General features: G+C 31.9%; 1 long non-coding RNA gene across 1 annotated transcript; it reads right to left on the bottom strand.

The window, feature by feature from the left end:
• Positions 1–328: 328 nt before the first annotated feature.
• LOC101983225 lies at positions 329–14,280 on the bottom strand. Its single transcript, XR_003376718.1, has 3 exons — positions 14,039–14,280; positions 11,305–11,424; positions 329–5,512 (listed from the first exon to the last, which is right to left on the bottom strand). It is a non-coding gene; the product is annotated as an uncharacterized LOC101983225 (long non-coding RNA).
• Positions 14,281–23,600: the final 9,320 nt, after the last annotated feature.

Genomic DNA, 23,600 nt, shown 5'->3' with positions numbered 1-23,600 from the left:
AAAATTTCATTAAGGCACTATGTCTGGGTTCCTATCAAAGGATCTAGAGATACAGTGGTCTATGGTCAGATTAACATAAATTTATTTCTCATTGTTTCCTTGTTGATACTAATGATGCTTATGGGACAGTCTATCTGAATCATTTATTTATTTATTTTTTTCTGATCAGGGCACTGTTGATAGGCCATAATGCTATAATTCAATTAAAACAAGATGGCAGAAAGGATTTGTCTTCTGGCTTCCTAGTGATATGTTTGCAATTTCCAGAAACTAAGATTTTGTTACATAAAAGCTCTCTCACTAGTGAGATAGAATTAGAAAAAAAACATAAAATTTGACACTTTATTAAAGTAAAAGTATCTTTACTATTAATATACAAATGGTGAAGAGTGACAATTTTGAAATACCATAAGCCATACTTTCAATGTCTTTCATAAATACAAAACTTCAACATTTGCAGTATACTTTTTACAGTTTAGACATATATATACAGCATTTCATAAGGACATACTATATTGAAATAATAAGAAAACATGATAGTTAACTATACACAATTTGGATAAAATGTAAAAGTTAAAAAATATGTGATGTCATGTTTTATTATTTGAGAATAAAGATAGAATTTCCATACCTCCAAATGTGTTTTTAAACTCTTTTGCAATTGTTGATTTTGTTCTCAAAGGGTTAGAGACAAATCCTTAAGAAACAACATTTTTTGAAAATGCAAAATAGTTTTTTGTTTTTAATGATATAATTTTATAGCATGGTGTTAGTTTAAACATCATATTTTCAAGTTGAATTATAGAGTTTATCTCTGTTACATGATCTTTCAGATGCTGTTAGAGTTTTGTCTTTGCTCTACTTTCATTGGCATAACCATTTACCTAAAAATAAAAATGATTTTATCCCTTGATTAAGCATTTCTGTATCTTAACTCTTCTGTTTGGTATTGATAGAAATGCTCCAAAGATCATTTTCTTATTTTCTTCCATTCAAGGCTAAAATTAGACATTAAAGATATAGGATTGTAAATTAGAAAAGAATAAAGTTGTGATATATACATTTACATTGGAAATTTCTATAATAATCATCATGAACAATGCTTGGTCAGTAATGAGAAAATTATGTCAAACTAAGATTAAAGAAACTATATTAACTAATTGATTTAAATTATTATAAAACTGTGAAGTAATAATCAATAGTTTGTAAGACTACTAAATATGTTAACAAATAAATATTCACCATTATATATAAATGTCATAGAATTATATGAAAAAAATAGTTATTATTTTAGTAATCTTGTATAGTGTTGATAAATAGCTCCATCTACATGGTTGAACACAATTTAAAATAATAAAAGAGTGAAGCCTGGAAGAAAATTACATGTACTCAGCACTTACTATTGCTAGGCCTTTTATAATATTTTCATTTATACAAGCAGTTGTTTCATATTTGAATATTATTAAGACTATATATATAATATTATCTTTAATAATTTGACTTCTGTGATTAAATTTTAATTTTCAACCAAACACAATTTAAGTTTAGCATATGAAATTCTACCTATATGCTATTTCAGTTTTAGACAGACTATTCCAAAGGGTTAATAAGGAGTGGAAATTGAAGATATATAAAAAAATTTTATTGTAAATTATTTAAGATTTAATGAAATGTTTTGAAAAGAAACAGTCCCTCTAAATTTTCCATGAGAAAATCAAACTAAACATTTACATTATTTTCCATGAAAAATAATGTAAATTTAAATAGCTATCATATGCATCACCAATATTTTTAAATTAAAAATGTAAACTTCTCTTACTATTTCAATTATAGATATTTTGATATTTATCTTGCCATCACATGGATGATTTATGATCTCCATACAACAGTGAAGACCCAAGTGACCCCATAGTAACCGCCCTGGTTGTAAATAGCATCTGTTGTATTTCTTAGAGCTAACATCATAATTTTCCAAATACAGACTTGTCATCTAGAAAAACAATACAGATCCAACTAAAGTATCTTATTAATGGACTAAAGTGTTGTTTTATTATAAATAAAAATAAATTTGATTGTATATATATTGTGTGTTACAGTAAAGTTTATTAATTGATTGTAAAAAAATCCAGGTTTAGTGTCATATGCATGATCAAAACACATATATTAGTTGTAGTTATTCTTTAAAGGAATGTCATGCTATTATAAAGGCACAAATACCTGTTAATTATTCAAAATAAAGAGATGATTTTAATATAGAAATAATTGCTATAACTTATAATTCATTCAATAACTAATATCTATTTTATTTATATAGATTCTTAACACAAAATCTAAGATTCATATGAAGTTTGTTGGGTCAAAACTCTTTTGAAATAATGATATAGGTATTAAGATTAAAAAATAAAAGTTTTAAAGACTGTTAATGTTAGACATTACTATTAATAGAACAGTAATTTATCTTATCCACAAAATAATAAATTAACCTGTTGAAATCACAATTTTGATGCATTCAAACATCAATGTAAATTATTTTGAAATATCTGTGTCAGTTTTAAAAATACAACATGTATTAAAATTCAAATATTAAATTTTTCTCTCTTGGGGTGTCAAATATAGATTGTCATTTTATCAGCTCCTAACCTTACATTTGCGCCTTTTTAAATTGGTGTAAGGTTCAGATTACCTTAACAATACTCAAATTTTGTCCAGTGGACATTTTGTTATAACATGGAAGTGGATTTTCAGATAGTAAAAGTTACATAAATTCATTTAGACTAAAATAGAATTAAAAAATAAAAAAAATCATTTCAGGCTTATTTATAAATTGAGAATTCACTATATGGCATTCTCATTTGGAAACTTTACAAGCTGTGTGATTAGGATAATTTCTTTGAAATTTTAAAAAGTTTACCACATCAATATGTTGTCTGCAGAGCATTGATTTCTAAGACACCACAAATTCAGCATCTCTGAAACACCTGAAAGCATCCATGGACTCTATCCAAAGTTATCCAATGGCTCCATACGATGACAAAAGATTTAAGACTATGTGTATAAATTTAATTCAGTTTTTTTTTTACATAGAAAAACTGAAGACATGATAAAATTAAAGCTTCAAATTGAGAAAACACAAAAGATATTTTGCTCTTCTTATTTCTCTGTTCTTGTGTTATAGCACAAATATGACAATTCGAAACATGCTAAATTGCTTTACCAGTCATACAAATTATTTTATATCATTAATTTAAAACCATGTCGTTCTATTGAGGAAAAAATTAGTGTTCATGGCTATTGCTTCATAGACACCACTACTAAGCCTGCTCACTTACACAAACAAATAAATTCAAGTATTTTGACTAATTTTAGTACATTTGGTACAAAGTAAAACAAGCAGAAAGAAGTACACCTTAAAGAATGAAACTAAAATGACCCGGCAAACATAAGCTAAACATCGTAGACAAATCAATCGAGAAAATGTTTGGTAAGTAAGTTTGAAAAGGGTTAAACTGGTTTGTTTTCTTATTTTAGATAGACACTGTTCAGATTCTTAATTAGGCACAGATTTCTGTTTTGGGTTTTTTCCCTCTCTGACTTTCTCTCTCTCTCTTCAGAATATGCCAGGATGGGCATCAAGGAGAGACCCCTGCAATAACCCAGAATTTCCCACAAAGCACTGTGAAGATTAAACATCTCTCCATGCAGTTGGGCACAGTTGGTCTAGCTGACAGTCAGCAGGTGAGGTAAAAGATACAATAAAACATTTATTTCTCCTTGGATGGCAAGTTTAAGTGCTTTACCAAGAGAAGCATTCCAGAGTGGCACTAATGTTGTATATAATTTTCAAGAAATTACCTCATAGTATAAGAGCAGGGCCATCTTCAGTGTTAAAAATATTCATCCAATGAACTATAAGAATGTGGTCTCAAATGCACCAATATTGGAGCTATTCACTTGGTACCAGAACACCAAAGTCTGTGAGGAAGAGGGAGACTAAAGTAGCTTTAGGAACTCTGACTTAAGAAATCATTTAACCCTGCTCCCCACCTATGTATATTGATAGCTACAAATCTTTTATTTTTCCTTTTACATACGTTAAATCATAGTTCAGACTTTGACCTCAGGGAGTTTGCATAGCTTGTAAGTTAGTAACTATCATATTCTTGTGTAGTCCTTAAGAAATAATATTAGAAAGTCTACATAGAATAGCTAAATGATTGTTTTAACTGTAGCTGTTTATTAAATACCTTAAAATTGGTGTAAAATGGATTTTAAAATGTACTATTTGAAAATAAGTCAATAGTAGCATTTCAGTTCTTCAATCCTCTTGGAACATTTGAATGTTTAATTAGTTTACTCTAATATATACTTTCAATGTTATTAGCCACTTTCATTTAAAGAGGGACACATAATAATAATAATAATAATGACCACCTAAATCTATATACCAAAACATATCTAATATGACTCAAAGTACTTAAAAAGAACTTTATTTTTGATAAATTATATTTATATAAATAAAAATAATCATGTATTTATAAATATATCAAGAAAGCATATTGGTATTTTCCCATTTAAATTCACTTTATTTGAAGCTGAGGGCAGAAATCAATACCATTTTTACTTGTAATACATTTACGTTTTGTGTAATCCTCTGTGAGTGAATATGGTATACATAAAAAGAGATTTAGGGAGTTTTTCTAATCTAATTTTACACACAACTAATCTTCTTTCTGATGTGTAACAGTTTAGATCTGGTATCACTATATCCAAGATCAATGTCAAAAATGCAATGTGGTCATATGTTGAAACGAGTTCTCTAACATTTTTTCACTTTCTAATATCTGCAAAAGATAACTGACTGGCTCCTTCCAGCCTGGGTTCCCTGAAATTTTCTTGATAAAAAGTATAACCTTTGTTATGTGCCTTCATCTTAATCTGAAAGCCATTTTAATAGTGTGTTTGCCCAAGATAAGATTCATAAACATGCAGGGCTTTTGTACACATTTATCTCAGAATAATTTTGCTCTGCCTTCTATCACAACCTAATATTTTTGAGAGCTGAAATACATCCGTTGGTGCTACATGAAACAAAATTTTAAAAAGAAAAGCCCTTTAGCCATATAATAAATTGCAATACTTCAGTCATAGAATCAAACTGATACCCAAAACTGGTGCCAATCAAGACTTTATACTGAAATACTTAACAAAACCAACAACCACAACAGCAATAACAGAAGGAAATGAACTGTGACAGGAGGAATTGATCATATGTATATGTGTACAAGCTATTCCAAGCTAGACGTTTTCCAAGAAATTAAGGTCAATGGAATAGTTTTGGTCAAAGTTTCACGGCAATCCAATTGCTCTTTGCGGTGCTAACCAAGGTGCTGAAACTTGTGGTCATGCTTTGCTGTCATCTTCTTTAGACTGGATTATGTCATTAGACACTTTAATTTCTATAGTTTCTGCATTTAGGACTTCTTTTCCATTGTCTTCTTTTAAAGGCAATTTTCTGGAAACGAACAGAGAGATTACAAACTAAATTTCTAGAGATAATTTAAAACATGTTTCTAACCATTTCAATTATTGAATTTCATTTTGCAAATGAAACATGCTACATTTTACAGAGAAAAAGATAAGTTTATTTAAATAGTTTTTTCTTCTTTGAAATTATAACATTTTTTGTCCCTAGACCGTCCTGCTAGCATTCTAATATATTTTCAATTGTTATCCTTTAAATCCTTAGCCTCTTTATTTCCATATGTTACATGCATATGTGTATATATATCTTTAAATTTATTTTGCAATTCAGCCTACCCAGTCACTATAATATTTTCAGGCACTTTTCTTTTAAGTTTTGAAAGAATTTATTACAACATAAACTAGAATGTAATAAATAGTTTGCATTTGCCATTACCATCATAAGAATGTAAGGTGATACACAGAATATTTGAAAAATCTATTTGTAAATATAGGTGAGCATAATTGTTCATTGTGGATAATTTTGATCTTATAATTTATGATTAAATTAAAAATAAATTGCCAGATGATGGTAGTCATCCTTAAATCCTTTCACTCAAGAGGCAGAGGCATGAAAATCTCTTTGAGTTTGAGGCCAGCCTGGTCTACAGTGTGAGTATTAGGACAGCTAAGGCGACACTGAGAAACTTTATTACAAACTGTGTTAGCTCCCTCAAGAGAGGTTTTTCCGATTCAGAGGTAGGAGAAAGAAAAAAAAAACTGTATGGTCTCAAAATGGCAGCTTCCTGGGCCATGCTAACAGCATGAACTCTGGCTCTTTCCAGAGGCTGAGCACTTGAATGGTGCTTGTGAGGAGTATACTGTAAGTTACTTGGTGGAAGCACAGGCCTACTAATTACTAGAGTTGATGTGGTAAGTGTGGCTCTTAGCTGGCTGTCTCAGAGGCAGTGAAAAGACCTCTGCCATGTAGGACAGAGCCAAAAGGCAAAACAGCCTTAGCGCTAGCCACACTGCTTTGCATTTTAAGAAATGTCCCAGTCAGAAAAGGATATACAATAAAGACATTCAAATTTTTAAAAAAGACCTCTAAATGGGTCATAATGTTGGATAAAAATAAGAAGTAGGCTTGGGAGAGAAAAGGAAACGAATATAGACAGTTTTAAAGGAAGTAAATGGTTATAAACAATAAAACAAAGTCTTTAAAGAAACAAAGTACAAACAGTCATAAATTAGAAGGCCTAAAAAAAATAAGCTATACAAAGATGGAAATTACATGGCAAATCTGTATTATTCATATTACTTGTTTTTCTTGAATTTTTGACTGTGAAGGAACTAAGTACAGTGAGACATTTCATTGTATGGGCCGCTAAGCTAAGCCAAAACATTTTAGAGGTATCTTGATGTCAAAATTTGGGTCTAAGGATATATTGCTTTGGAAAAGAGGTTCTAATTTTGTTTCCACAGAAAATGAGAACCTGTGGATTCCTACCAAACTAATGTATTTGATGGACCAAAACCTCTCAAAAGGTCTTCATGAATGCTCAATTACTTCACCCAACAAAAAAGAAGGAAGCAGTTTGGAGAGAATTATGCTCAAATTCCCAAATTCTGTCTATAAATGTTTGTTTACATTTATATGGTGATATGCTATAGAGATGGATACTTTGCATTAGCATAGATTTTGGTTTATGGATGCAAATTTAAGGCCAATTTTGCTATATGTATATTTATGCTCTTAATTAAGGTATTGTGTTTGTGCAGCTCATTTAAAAATGTATTGTATAATTAAGAAATACAGGTTAATAGATAGTCATCTATAATAGTCAAGTTTGTAGTTATGTCAGTTAGGTTTTCTAGATATATAGAAATATATTTGATTTAGATAGATATTCTATAAATTTTTCAGTGATCTTCAAAATATGGCATTTAAAATGTTTTAAGAGCATAAGACTTTCTATGACAATGAGACACATCTGGTACTGGCAGCACCACTCTACTTCAAGAGGATGATGGGCATCAAAGAGGCTCCCTACATAGTTTTTAGCCATTTGGGCAAGAAACTGCTCATGTTTGAACTTTTTGACTGGAGTTTCAGGACCCATAGTAAAATGACCACTGAAGCTTACTAAAGAATTTGAGACAGTCCTTCAGGGTTCCTGCTTCATGAAAGAGTCTGAAAGACATTCTGCAGGAGACAGAAAAAAGTGACTAACAAACTGCCAATATATGCACAGCTGTCTTTGAAATTTCCTGGTCTGTAGAAAAAGTCTGCCAGATATTATGAGCCTGTAGGCTGAAGATGGATTCCTAGAAAAATGTTACAGAACTCTGGGTGACTGTTCAGGTAGCAAGTTGTTTCTGTAAATTCTAAAGTTTTAGAAGTTGCTGAAACACACTCCCTTTACTTAGGTAATATTATATCCTTCTGTGGTCTTTGATGTAGTTGAAGAATAGATAGTTATAATTATAGTTTTCCTTATTTATGATAAAAGATAAAGTAGATATAAATATTGTAACTATATTTCTCGCTTAATAACTGTTTTGTTATATGTAGTTTTACTATGTTCAAGCTAAAACCTTCCTTTTTATTTAAACAGAATAGGGGAAATAGTATGGGAAGTCCTCCTGTATATGTGTTGCTTTTTTGGTTAATAAAGAAGCTGCTTTTGGCCAATGGCTTAACAGAATATAGCCAGGATGGAAGAGATATATAAAGGGTAGGTTGAGTCAGAGAGAAGCCATGTATCTGCTTGCAGGAGACAGACATGTCTGAACCTTGCTTGCAAACCACAGGCACATAGCAATACACAGATTTATAGAAATAGGTTAATCTAAGATATAAGAGCTAGCTAAAAATACACTTAAGCTATTGATCAAACAGTACTGCAAATAATATAGTTTCTGTGTGTTTATTGCAGGAGTAGGCAGGACAGAAACTTATGGCATCAGTGGATAAATTTGATTTCATAATTTATGTTTAAATTAAAATAAATTACCAGATGATGGTAGTCATCCTTTAATCCTTGCACTTGAGAGGCAGAGGCATGACAGTCTCTATGAGTTTGAGGCCAGCCCAGTCTACAGAGTAAGTTCCAGGATAGTTAAGGCTACACTGAAAAACACTGTCACAAACTACCTCCAAAATAAATAAATGAATACAATAAAATAATTAATTTTTTGAATTATTAAAAGCCTAAATCCTGACTTATGACCATTACTTGGTTTATCATCTCTAATAATTATCACATGAGACTGATCTGAACTCTATATATGTGTCACAGTTGTGTAGCTTGGGCTGCTTGTGGGACTTCTAACAGTGGGAGTAGGGGCTGCCACTAACAAGTTGACTGACTTTTATGAACCAGTTCCTCATACTGCATTGCCTTTCTCAGTCTTAAAACAATGGGAGGCGCTAAGTCTTATAGCAACTTGATATACCGTGTTTTGTTGATACTCATGGGAAACCTGCCCCTTTCTGAACAGAAGCAGAGTAAGAGTGGATGGGAGTCATTGTGCATGAGTGTAAAGGGAATGGGAGGATAGAAGGAGAAAAAAGACTGCATTCGAGATTTAAAACAGAATACATTTGATCAATAATAATAAAAATAATAAAAAAATAAGTGGGTGGCATGCCATTACAGTTAAAAGAATATTTGAGTCACCAATACCAATATTATTTTGAAATTAAATGAAATTACTATTATTTATAAAGTTAATCCTTATATTTTATAATTATATATTTTTGGGCATTTTAGTATTATTTATATTTGTATTTTATAATACTAATGAGTATATGTTTTGAGAGTTGTTTCTTACAATGAAACAATACCTGCTTTTTAAAAGATCTATTATTTACCTATATGAATGTTTGTCTCCATATACATATGTGCACTGTATGTGTCCCTGGTATTTCTAGAGTCCAGAAGAATGTGTAAGGTTTCCTGAAACTGGAGTTGCAGACAGCTGTGGGGTATCATGTGGATACTATCTGGAAACTGAACATATGTTCTCTATAAGAGAAACAATTGATAGTAAACACTGAACCGTGCCTACACTTTCCTTGTTTTTTTCAATGAAATTAAGATAGCTTTATTAAATTTTAATTAGACAATATTGAATGAAAATTTTCTTTATTTGTATTACAACATTCACTAGTTCTGTATTCCATCTTGTACATGCTACCTTGGGAACTAATACTTCCTTCTTTGACATAACAATGCTCTAAATGTTCACAAATATGATTTCAGCTGAACTTAGTCTACATGTTATATGGGAAAATTAATGTTGATACTTTAGTTCTTCTGAGTTCTCTTGCAATTTATGCTATATTATGAATAAGGAGAATAAACAATTTGTCATGAAAGTCCAAGCAATTATGCTAAAAGTAATCAATTTAATTCAGGGAGCAGTGATGTAATTGATGAGAAGGGTGGATTGTCAGTCCAGAAAAAGAGTAAAAGAAAGAAAGACTAAGGTACTCTTTGGTGATTGTCTGGCAGTGAATTCTATGGACAACAATACTAACAACACTGCTAGTCAAGGCAGCATGATTGCTAGAGTAAGCCAAATACCCCCTTATTGTATTGGATACCTGTTCCACAAAAAGGGTATCCATTCCTGATATTAGAAACTGGTTAAAAAATAATGATTGAGAAGGTGTTAGGTACCAGATTTGATCTTATTACTGTTTTTTGACTAAGTTGAAAAGTTTCCATACTTAATATTTATGATTTTATACTTTGAAGAATGCTTCATTCAGTCTTAATCATTGTTTACATGTATGGTAGTTAATGCAGTGTCTCAGAGCTACTCAGATGTTTTCAATAAGTAATAGTTGAGAACTAATAACTAAGGAGGACATTAAAACCAAACCCTCAGATAACCATTGAACATACAGAAGATGGGTCAAATGAATGAGTCCGATAGAGAGAATTTTCATGAATTGTTTTCTTCTCAAAATTATTGTCATTGGTAACATGATCCAAATGAAGGGATAGCTGTCTAACCTTGACTAGTACAGTCTTAACATATCAATAGTTTCTCATGGATTAAAGGCATGATTTACAAGGCCATATATTCTCTTGCTGAGCAACTGACTACTAATGGATTACGGGGCAGGAATAATCACTCCATTCTGTTGTAAACTCATTGATGAGTCTATCAAACTCCAAAGGATAGATATAAACTCTTGGTCACAGAAGGCACATGTTAAATCTCTTTTAATCATGAAACAAAACAGTGCCAGATGTGAGAAAAGGAGTCGTCCAGAGGAGAGAGGTTGACAAGTTGTGGTAAGATGAGAGAGAGAGTAGAGAAAGGAGGGATTGGAATGCACCAAGTATGTTTATGAAATTACCAAAGAACAAGTTTAGTGAGAGTAAAACAAGTTTAGTGACAGTATGTGAATTAAGAATTTGGTTAACATTCTAGTCATACCGCAATAGTTATCAATAGTCAGCATGGTAACTCATTTCTTGCCACATGCATATTTCAGTAAAATTTATTTATAATTTAAAATATGATTTTTCCACAAATTATCAATTAGTCTTATAAAATCCAATTCTGAAACACATCTTTTTTATTGTTAACATTTTGCATGAGAATGTAAATGTATACTTTAAGGCTTAAATTTTATGATATTGATAGAGAATTTTCCAAGTGAAATATCTCAATAAAATGGACTTCCGTAGCAAAATGATATATAATTTAAAATACAAAATAATTTTATTAATAATGATATTTTAATTTAATGCTACAAATAACTAAAATGCTTTACACTTTACTGTTACTTGTCCGCAAATATAAGCATTTGGAGCTACATACTCAGGTTCTGTTAATGGTGTGGTTTCGTTTGGCTCATTCACTGGACTGCCATCTTCATGATTAGTGATTCTTTCATCCTCTGTTCTCATTTCCACTATTGGTTCTTTTGACCCATCTTTCCTAAAAAAAAACATGTCAAGATATTTAATTCTTCAATGTGTCAATTGTTCATTTGTTACAACACACACACACACACACGACACTTTTAAACTAACCAAACATAGTATATTTTCTTTTGAATTCATATTTCCATGATATTTTACTATGTAACTGGAAATAAGTAATGCGGTCTCTTTTTATCATTACCGTTTTATCTTTGTTACTGTTGCTTCCTGTTAGGAAAGGTAGTAAACATTTGTAAGTCTAGTGTCCAGAAACCAATTAGGAATATTGCAAATTTGAGGCCAGCTTTGACTACAGAGCAAGGCTATATTTCATAAAGATAAAAGAAAGAACATTGTTTTGAAAAAGTAGTTTGCATTTTAAAATCTATGTTTTAAAAATTAAAATAATTTATTAACAGCAGTCTATAAATATTTTCTTGCCTAATTAGGAAAGAAAGTGAAACATTTTAAAAATAATTAAGAGGTGTATAATAGCATTGGAGACAATCACTAGAAATATTCAGTTAAATGATCTTGGAAATAAAATATACATGCCTTCCCAAAATTGTAAGTTTATTTCATCCATAATATTTACCACAGGTCTCTCTCTATAAATAAAAATTATACACAGCAACAGCAATACTAACAACAATCTTATTGATAGAGTTTACCAGACAAAGAACAACAGACAATTACTAGGATGTAAACTATGATGAAAGAAAGAGAAATTGTACACTAAATTAATCCCACTGTTATTAATATGTCACATAAACTTTCAGTTGAAACTAACTTCTGCCTATTGCCTTTTGTTTCAATCTCAAACTAAAGATATTATATTTGGAAGAAATGAAACTTTTTAAGTAATTAATTAATTTATGACATGTTTTGTGAGATGTCTGTGTTTTATAAATGTGTATGTATAGATCTGTGGGCACGTGTCTGTTGTGTGTACTTGTGGAGGATATATAAAATGATTTAATCTGAAATTCAAGAGACAGCCATAACAAAGCAAACTCGAAGATTAGCAAGGTAAGAAAAGCTTCAGTGAATGACAAAACCTTGTATATGCATTAGTAATTATTAAATGTAATATTGCTGTATTGGTTTAATGATAACATGAAAATGTAGCACAATAGTAAACACAAAAAAAGGATCCATTCCTATGTGTCTAGCAGTTACGGTTAAAAGATATTATGATTTGTAAGGAGCACATGTCAATTTGATTTATCAACACTTGTGTAAACATAGGTGAAAAGTGAAATTTCTGAAAAGATTATGGATCTCAGCATCAAGTCCATTAGAAGTTTAATTTAAAATAAGGAACATAGCACTTTTGTGAGGATTATAGAAAGCTAACAATGAATTTTTATAGATCAAAACTTCCAAAATAGAATCAAATATAGGAAATTTAAGAATTTTATTAGATTAAATGTAAATGTGTATATTTTTGAATGGCAATATTTGACATTCAAATGAATCATGAGAATAATTAAAGATTATATACAATAGATATGAATTATAAAATAGCAGAAATAAAATGTAGAAAATGTTCTTGCTCTGTGGCATTTTGAATCTCAATTGAGAAAATGCAAAGTACATACTGTCCTGTAGGTATTTCTAATAAAAGTTTTATTAATTAACAATAGATGTGGAAAGGACCATTACTATGAACAGTGTTAAGTGAGGGACAAGCCTGGGAAACATAAAAAAGGAAGCTGAAAATATCAAAAAGAGAAAGTCTACAAACAGCATTCATCCATGGGGTCAGCTTCAGTTCTTTCCTCTAGGTTCCATGCACTGTTTGAGTAACTAGCAGAATATGCATATGATTCTGATATACATCTAATCATATGCTATTATATACATAGCAAAACAGTACATAATAGTTTATTTTCAAAATGATACTGAACAAGGACTAAATTTTAAAAAAAAAACGTCTTTTAAGAATGTAAAATCCTACAATGAGGCAAACTAAATTAGTTAAATTTTATATCTGACTCTTACAAGGCTACAAGTGGGAAAAAGAATAGATAATATTAGATAATAAGAAGGAAACATTTTCTGAATAATTCCCAGAAGAGAATCAAGCTTAAGAAGTGGTGGAGTGAGAGAGTAATTTTATATAAGTACAAAACTGTCAAAGAATAAATTTAAAAATACTTATTTAAAATATCCTGAAATGACCAAGCCCCAATGTAAGCATTCAATAAAAAATCCTAAAAATTATAGTGAGTGAAATATGTACCAAGACACTACATACTGAAGCACCCCTCTACATGAAGTTTTAAATCAGAAAAAAATCTGGTTGTGGAAAATTCAATTACTAGCAGTTGCCTGGATTGGGATGTAGACTTGGAAAGAGCATAGGTCAAATTCTTGTAGATTTCACAGTCTTGCTCCTTAGAAAGAATTTGTCAAAGATTTATTCATATTTGTGAGAATGCATCTGATAGAATATTCTCCGTGTATATTTGTATGTACATATATTATACAGATGAAGGCCTGCCCAGAGAGTAATATTTGCACTGTATTCTAGTTAAACACCTGATGTGGCTTAGAAGAAAGCCTCCAACAAAGCACACAAGATGAACCTGTGCTTCACTCATAGGAGAGAATACTGGTATACTCACAGGTACGCCGCCTTTCCTTCTTCAAGTTCTTTACTTTTTCCACTGGAGCCACTTTTCTTCCCACACATTCTCCTAGTAATGCACATTAGTAACCCACATTGTCGAATGAAGAAGCAGCTGACATCTGTTATCACAAGGATTAGCAAGAGGGCAGCGACTCCGAGGCCAATAATGGCTCCTAGCCCAAGACCATTAAAAAGTGTGTCTTAAAAAAGAAAAGAAAAGCCACATAAACCACCAAAATACACAATATGAACAACTATTCTTTAAGTAACTTCTAATAAGACTCTAATATACTCAAATATAGATGAAGAAAATAGTAGGGACTCACAGGTATCAATAACTAGATTATTGGGACCTCTTGTCTGTCTAATAATCATATTTTATTATTGATTATAAGAAATGATGTTAAAAAGTTAAATATTTTTCAAATTATCTTTAAAAAGAATATAAATAACTTCTATTCAACGTAGTCTTCAATTAATTTTAGAGAAGTAATGAATTTTATCATATCACAAACCATGCTTGACCTAAGTATTTTTCATAGGTAATCATACTGTTAAAAAACTATGACTTTATTAGAGAAGGGTTATACAAGTGTTTAGTTTGATGATATTTTGGCATTCAAACTAAAATTTAAATTGGATGGCTCCAAGGACTTGGCTTTGACAGAGGTGACAGATTCTTAAATGTCTGCAAAGGATAATTTTGAAATCATTACTTAAAAAACAAGTGGTTGCTTTTGTTTTGCAGGTAATATTTTTAACAGATTAAAAGCATTATACAGGTATGATATTTAAGATAATTTACTAGTTGTTATATTAATAGGGTACATTATAACCAAATACATTCGGTAGGTACATTTCTTTTTTTTTTTTGAGTTTGAAAACATCTTTTTATTTTTTGTATCTCCCTATTGTCTCACTCCAGTTGGTACTTGCTTAGAACAGACAATGCTGGGCCACCTTCTGCAAAAAAGTTTTACTAAGTTGTATTAATACCAGGATGACTTACAGATCTAGAAAAAAAACAGAAGAGTATAAACAGCAATTAAAAACTGGGAAAAGACAGCAGACAGCCCTGGTTAGTGGAGAAAACGCATTCTCAGGAGGCATAATGTTGCTTGTGATAACCTCAGTAATGTTTTGGACTAAACTGAAAGTACCTTCCTTATTGCTATCATCTTCATGGTTCTAGAAAGTGCTATACAAACTTCTGTTGGAGAATTTTCTATTACAATTTTCATCTGTTATGAACTGTGTATATTATACTACAGACACGCCAGTTATATGCTTCTTTTTTTTTATAAATTTATTTATTTATTAAAGATTTCTGTCTCTTCCCCACCACCGCATCCCAATTCCCTCCCCCTCCCCCAATCAAGTCCCCCTCTTTCGTCAGCCCAAAGAGCAATCAGGGTTCCCTACCCTGTGGGAAGTCCAAGGAACCCCCACCTCCATCCAGGTCTAGTAAGGTGAGCATCCAAACTGCCTAGACTCCCACAAAGCCAGTACATGCAGTAGGATTAGAAACCCATTGCCATTGTTCTTGAGTTCTCAGTAGTCCTCATTGTCTGCTATGTTCAGCGAGTCCGGTTTTATTCCAGGAAAGGTCTGATCTCCAAAATATATAAAGATCTCAAGAAACTAGACCGTAAAAGGCTAATCAACCCAATTATAAAATGGGGCACTGAGCTGAACAGAGAATTCTCAACAGAAGAAGTTCAAATGGCCAAGAGACACTTAAGGTCATGTTCAACTTCCTTAGCGATCAGGGAAATGCAAATCAAGACAACTTTAAGATACCATCTTACACCTGTCAGAATGGCTAAAATCAAAAACACCAATGATAGCTTTTGCTGGAGAGGTTGTGGAGAAAGGGGTACACTCATCCATTGCTGGTGGGAATGCAAACTCGTGCAACCACTTTGGAAAGCAGTGTGGAGGTTTCTCAGGAAATTCGGGATCAACTTACCCCTTGACCCAGTAATACCACTCTTGGGAATATACCCAAGAGAGGCCTTATCATACAACAAAAGTATATGCTCTACTATGTTCATAGCAGCATTGATTGTAATAGCCAGAACCTGGAAACAACCTAGATGCCCTTCAATGGAAAAATGGATGAAGAAAGTATGGAATATATACATATTAGAGTACTACTCAGAAGTAAAAAACAAAGGACTTTTTGAATTTTGCATGCTAATGGATGGAAATAGAAAACACTATCCTGAGTGAGGTAAGCCAGACCCAAAAAGAGGAGCATGGGATGTACTCACTCATATTTGGTTTCTAGCCATAAACAAAGGACATTGAGCCTATAATTAGTGATCCTAGAGAAGCTAAATAAGGAGAACCCAAAGAAAAACATATAGGCATCCTCTTGAATATTAACCTTCATCAGGTGATGATAGGAGACAGACTGTGACCCACATTGGAGCACAAGACAGAAATCTCAAGGTCCAAATCAGGAGCAGAAGGAGAGAGAGCACGAGCAAGGAATTCAGGACTGCAAGGGGTGCATCCACACACTGAGACAATGAGGATGTTCTATTGGGAACTCACCAAGGCCAGCTGGCCTGGGTCTGAAAAAGTTATATGCTTCTTTATGTCATAGTGACATGATTGTTATGGATGCTAACACCTGCTTTCCCACAGGAGAGAAGCCATATTTGAAGAGTCCAACCCTGTTGCTAGAGGAATCATCTGACCTAGATAAAAATGCTGATATTATTGTTTTACTAAACAAATGGGCATGTTTATCAAATTGCATTTCAAACACTTGCATTCAAATCCACAAGCTACTGTGTGTGGCCATTTTAGTTATGAAGGATAAATTCCTATAGTGGGCAATGGTGTCTGAGTAACTCATTCACTAGCATGTTGCTAAAAAATATATTCATGTGTGTATATGTCTGAAACACTCCATAAAATAAGCTTACAGAATATATGCCATCTTCTGCTCCAAAAGAATGTTAGTGCATTTAATATAATAACATCCATCATGGTATTCAAATAAAGCATATGCCTATTGAAAAGACTATCATTTTTATATACATACCTATTTCTAGATGTTAATGCATTTTATGTTGAATTAGGTAAGAAACCACACTATTCTAAGCAAGTACTATTCCATTTTCTCTAAGCAAGGTATATGTTCTTACAATGCATTTGTGAAAAGAAGGCATTTTCCTATTCATTTTCTAGAGGCTTTGATTATACCACTTATAGTTTTATATTAAAATCCAGGCAGAAAATACATAGCCAATGCTAGAAGGAAGTCCCTAAGAATCACCTCATATATTGTCCACATTCCCTATCCTTAGTCATGAAGAATTTGGGATTGTCATTATTTTTAGTTGGGTGCTAGAAACAGAAGGGTTATAGCAAAGTCCATCAGAGCTTCCTTTAACCTGAAAGGAATATACTCCATGAAACAAAATAGACTCTTGCTATCAAACGTTTGTTTTCATCATATAGAGCATGATGACTAACAACATGATTCCACCTAACTGACTTGATAAGTCATGAGGATATTAGAAAGTCCTGTGAGAGTAAGTATGAGTGAATCTTACAAGAGCAAAAATGGTTACCAGCCACTAAAGGTTATCATTAGAATTTCCTCAACAATTGTAAGTAGTGCCACCAGAACATCCCCTGGCACTCCTGCAGCTTTTTGCTGCTCAGGAAACTCACAAAGTTTCACATTACAAAATTCTACCTTTTTCTACAACTCTTACTCTTGTCTTTTCCAGATTAGGTCTTTGAAATTTTTGTAGACTATTTTGATCATATTTATCATTCTGTCCCATTCCTCCCCGGATCCGTTTGTTTTCCTATTGAGCCAACACTTTCTCTTTGGTCTAAATAAGACCCTGTGGTGCAGCCCAAATGTTCTTGGTTTAGTGGCGTTGCAGTGGTATGTGTTTAAATTACTAGGGGCAAGTGTTGAAGAAAATCCTGAAATCATTTCTGATGCTTTTTCTGCCAAGCTTCCAGTCCCTTGTGGGAAGTGGTGTAGATAGATGTCTAGTTAGTGTTTCCATGTATGACGAGTATTTGATCTCTATTCCATTTCAGCTCTCACTATTTTTCGGTAGGTACATTTCTTAGATGAGCTGATTTTCCTTGGTATTTGTTTATGGGTAGTACCGAGTGTTAGGCAGATTGTGTCTGTGAAGGGGTGACTGGGGTGAGGAAGTGACAAAAAAGTAGAAATACTGAGAGTCCTATGTCTGTAGTTGAGTATGACAAGATTACACAGTCCTAATAGTGTAAGTAGGAAAATAAGTACTATAGAGAATAAATTGAATATTGTATTATCTAGAGGAAAAAGAGGTGATATAATGGCTCCATACACTTGTCACTATGAATAGCAATATATTCTAAGAGTTGTAGGACACTTAAATTGTACAGCTCTTTAATGATAAAATATATTTATTATCAAAAAAAATATAATGGTCCTTTCATAATTATTAAGGAACCAAAAATAAAAGATATATATTCTTTTATCCTACATACATAGATGCATAGATTATGCATAAAACTAAAGATTTATCTTTAAAATCCTATGTAAGCTCCATGGATTGCTTGCTGTATATGATCCCGAAACCAAATTTTCAAAAATTATGTTGAAAAAAATTACAAATGAGGTGAAACTTTATACTTCATTTAAAGTCCTCTCATAGCTAAATGAAGCACATGACAATAAATTCTACAGATCAGCGTTACTGTGCCTGCTGAAAGACAAATCTCACATATGCCTGTTCTAATGATAAATCACTGCTTTGTCCTATAATCCAAAGCATCAGAAGACAGAAAATCCATGTTCAAAGCACAGTTGTACTACATAGTTATAAACCTCGATCTCCTTTTTCCAATCCTAGGATGCCTCTCTATTTAAATGAGTAAACAAACACTAGACAGCAGCAGAAAGGCATGTGGGAGGAACTTAAGATTCCTCATATGAAGATTCAACAAGAATCAGCTTTTATTCTCATTGCTTCCATATTATCCTTTAAACAAATGGTTAAACCACATTGCCAGTGGTTAAACACTTTGTAGCTAAGCTACAAAGGTGTCTCTGTTCATCTCAAGCAAAGGGCTGGCAGAATCTCTTATTAAATACTGATTACTCTTTTTTTTAAAGTATAAATAGCATAAATTATTTTCTTTCTTTTCTTTTCTTTCTTTCTTTCTTTCTTTCTTTCTTTCTTTCTTTCTTTCTTTCTTTCTTTCATTTTTTGTTGAAAAAATTTCCGCCTCCTCCCCGCCTCCCATTTCCCTGCCGCTCCTCTCCCTCTCCCCACACTCCTCTCCCCCCTCCCCACTGATTACTCGTTAGAAACAAATTTTACAACATAACCGAGGAAGCCTAGTTAGCTTTGCAATAATGAATATTTTGCGTATAATATTTTGGGAGTTTTATAGGTGTATTGATAGCCATTTCTATCTTTAGAAAAATGTTATTTGAAAAATGTTTTATATAACTTATAATAATGAAAACTGATGTCAAAATAGTTTTAATTTCCAAGAAAAACAAAATTAAACACTTTAAATATGAGATTAAATATACAATATTTGAATTATTTTCATGTAAAAGCAAAATAAATTTTGCTACCAAGATGATAAATAAAATGTTTATATTTTGAATAATTAGTTTCTATTTTTCTTCATTTTATTAAGAACTAACATATACATTTAAATGCTTAAATTTTTCATACAAAACATTGTATAACAGCGATTATGAAGACAACCTCTTCATTTTCCTGAGACCAATTTACTCTGGTACAACACTTTATTTATAACTTGGATTTGCAGACCTACATTTACATACACATATTTATTATAATATTGTGATTTGAAGTCTAACAGGAATTTCAAAGACATAAACAATTTTCTTGTATAAGTTAGCAGTGTAATTTAATTGTTTAGAAAACTGGAATGTAACACAAAGCCATCAATTCAAGTATTTGAAATTCGTATTTGCACTCACTTTTATAATACTAACTGTGACATGTTACAATTTCATGAAAAATTTATAACATAGGAAAGTAATGTTTTTATATTTCTACCTTATTTGAATGAAATTTGAGGTCCAAGGAAATCTTTGACGTTGAACAAAAATATTGTAGACTAGACACCTTTAACCCAAGGTGTTCTACAAACAGTTACAAATACTACCAACATAGTAGACTTCACCACATAAAGACATAGAAAATATTTATGATGTATTTTTCTTTATCATGAATTGAATAAAAGCAATTTAATGGCTAGTAGGATCAAATGAAGAATATAAATTATATAATATATTTCTGTCAAAAGCTTCTTTATATTGATCTTTCATGTTATTTCTATAAAAATTAATTTTTTGTTAGAAATGTATATAATCAAAATATTTAATTATAGAACATTAATTTGCTATGTTGGCTTATGATTATTACTCAAATCTAATGAAAGAACCACTGAGAAGTTTCTGTATTCCATTTCTCAGATCCATTGCTGAGAGACTCCAACTCCAATAAATTTAGAAATTAGATACCCAAGTTAATATCTTCCTCAAGTAATTACAAATTTGTGCTCTTGCTTCAAACGAATCACAAGTCAAAGCACTAAAATAGAAAAAGGGAATTAAATTCAAATTTGTATTGTACATGTCATATATTCCTATTATAAAAGACATGCACTATAGAAACAGTGAATTATTTTGACATTAAATTTATTATCCTTGAAAATTTGTATATTAGCTTTAAAAAACACTGTTCTAGAAGATTCAGAGTATCCTTACTTTTGACTTTTTATTTAGAACTTTATTTCTACTCTATTTATTGTGTGTAAATTTATTTTACCCTAAGTTTATTAAATTTTTTTCAGTGCCGGGTGATGGTGGCACACGCCTTTAATCCCAGCACTCGGGAGGCAGAGGCAGGCGGATCTCTGTGAGTTCGAGACCAGCCTGGTCTACAGAGCTAGTTCCAGGACAGGCTCCAAAGCCACAGAGAAACCCTGTCTCGAAAAACCAAAAAAAATAAAAATAAATAAATAAATAAAATAATTTTTTTCAGGACTTGGCAAGCCTTGATAATGACATAGTGAAGAAGTTCTAAGTTTTATTTTAGATATTAATTATTAATTTCATTAAAAATTTCTCAGTGCTGTAAAAAAGTAGGTTACAAGTACAGAAAACAGGCAGATACTCAAAAATTTAGGTTTTCATTGTGTTATTACACACCCAATTCTCTTTGTTCTCACATCTTTATAATTTCTTGGTATATGCTGCTGATTAAACAAGATAGGACAACACACTTTTAAATATCAATTGATAACTCTACTATCAACATATACAGATACACTTATATTTTTGCTCTCTGCAGAAGAGGTTGTAAACATAAATGTGATGTGCATGTGTCTTGTATCTAAATGAAATTTTGTCTATTGGAGAATAAATAAGGAATACCTAAGTTTTTATTATGCCCAACAGAAGTAAATTTAGTGTTGATTTTGAGCAATTCTGAATTAAAAATTTAAATTAATTGATGGTGCTTTAATATTCTTTTAAAAATACGATCATTGAAACTCAAATGTTTGAGAATGCCTTGTGTAACAAAAGAAATTTGAAATATGGATACAATGCAATGAAGGATACACATAAATATTAACTGTTCTGGAAATAGTTTTAGAAAGTATATTCTGGAAAAGAGAAGCAGGGAACAGAGAAAAATGCATAGCTCAATAAAATCAATAAAAAGTAAAAATAAAAAGAAAGATATATATCATAAAGCATATTCAAATGTATCTTTCTTAATTGTTATTTGTATAAAAGAAAGGCTCAATTAACTCAAATTTAAATTGTATGAGAATTGCATATTAGAATCTTAGGGATGAGATGTGTTAAAGAAACAAAGACTGGCACATAGCCTGTAGCAACAGGCTTCTTTCAAGGAGAGTTTCATCACTTCTGTCCCACATTGCATGGCTGTGACCAAGCAGCATTGCAGAAATGAAGAAGCCTAATTTCAGGGCACCAATAAAGAGATACAAGAAAATCATTCAAGGTTGTAGAAAAAGGAGATGTCCTACTGCACTATAGGCAGACATGGATGTTAGAATCTCCAGAGAATAAGCAGGCAGAAGATGTATAATAAACATGAAGATTGCTGAAAAACATCCAAAATTTAAGGGCAAACAAAATACATACTTTTGTTAAGAAGAAAAAAAAAATGTCTGAATTCTGAGGAAAGATCCATGTGTGCTGTGTAAAGAGCTCTTAGCTTCCAGTGAGAAAGAATGACAACCACAAAGTAAAAATCAGAAAAAAGGCTCAGAAAATCTGCCCTTGTTTTCAGTAGGAATATTTTTAAAATGATCAAAAGTTGGACTGAAGATTCCATAAAAAAGATATGTACATAATAGCAATAGTGGGGGGAGACTGGAAAAACTGAAGCGATTATGGCACTCAGGAAGAACTGCCTAGGAGAGCGGTCTTGTAGATTCAACCAAGCAGGCAAACAAGAGCTGCTCCAGCTATGATCCAAGAATTTTGTTCAGGGACCCCGCAAAAACAGTAGGAATTGGCAACATTTCAATATGAACTTTTTACACACATAAGGATGAAAATAACAGAACCGCTGTTTTCAAGTACAATCAGAGTGTGAGGAAAGGTTTTGAGAGGTTCTGACACAGAATTATGAAGATGAAGCAAACTCACAGTAAGTACTCACTATTTCAGAGATCCCAGAGTTATGAGACATCTAAAAGAAAAACTGCAAGACATGTAGGCAGCCACAGAGAGAACATCTGTGATGCAAACAGCAGACCTGGAACCCAAGTTGTTTGCCAAATGGTTTTGTCACTAAACTCAGATGCTAGAAATAGAGTTAAAGGATTTAGTTTAATTTTTTCTGATTCATTTTGGTGTTGCTTTTGCTTTTGTCAAATCATTCCTTGCTATTCCTCTAATTTATACTTTTGCTATGGGAATGTTTATTCTGTGGCATTATACGTCAAAACCATTCAACTTATGTGTCAATGTTGTAAGGACTCAAAGACTTCCTTGTGTCTCAAAAGACGCTTCTGACTTTGAAATTTAGAGGATTGGTGGTGCAGGATCCGGGTGCTTTGTAAGTTGGACTGAATGCACTTAGTAGCCAGAGAAGGCCATAGTTTATGGAGTCCAAGAGTATAATGGTGTTTGAAGTGAAAAGGCTCATGTTTGAACACAGCTGGAGGCACTTTGGGGGACGATTTTGGAGATATTAGAAGATAATGGTTAGCTTGGGTTAACCAGTTACATTTCTTGTCCTTTCCATCCTTTCTGTAACTGTAATCTCACCAGGTGGTGTACTGTTGCCATGTTTCTGTAATATGGACTAAGTCACCTCAAACTGTACACCAAAATATAACCTTACTTTCTTATTGGTATTTTAGAAAAACTCTGACAAAAGGAAATAAAACACCAAAGAAAAGAAAGAGCTGAATAATGAAAACTTTATAATACTGTAGAATGAAACTGAAAAAGACACAAAATAAGGTACAATTGTTTATACTATAAATTAAAAAAAAAT

Source organism: Microtus ochrogaster, unplaced genomic scaffold (assembly GCF_000317375.1).
Source record: "Microtus ochrogaster isolate Prairie Vole_2 unplaced genomic scaffold, MicOch1.0 UNK95, whole genome shotgun sequence".
NCBI classification, from domain to species: domain Eukaryota; kingdom Metazoa; phylum Chordata; class Mammalia; order Rodentia; family Cricetidae; genus Microtus; species Microtus ochrogaster.
This window is presented reverse-complemented; position numbering and strand designations above follow the sequence as displayed.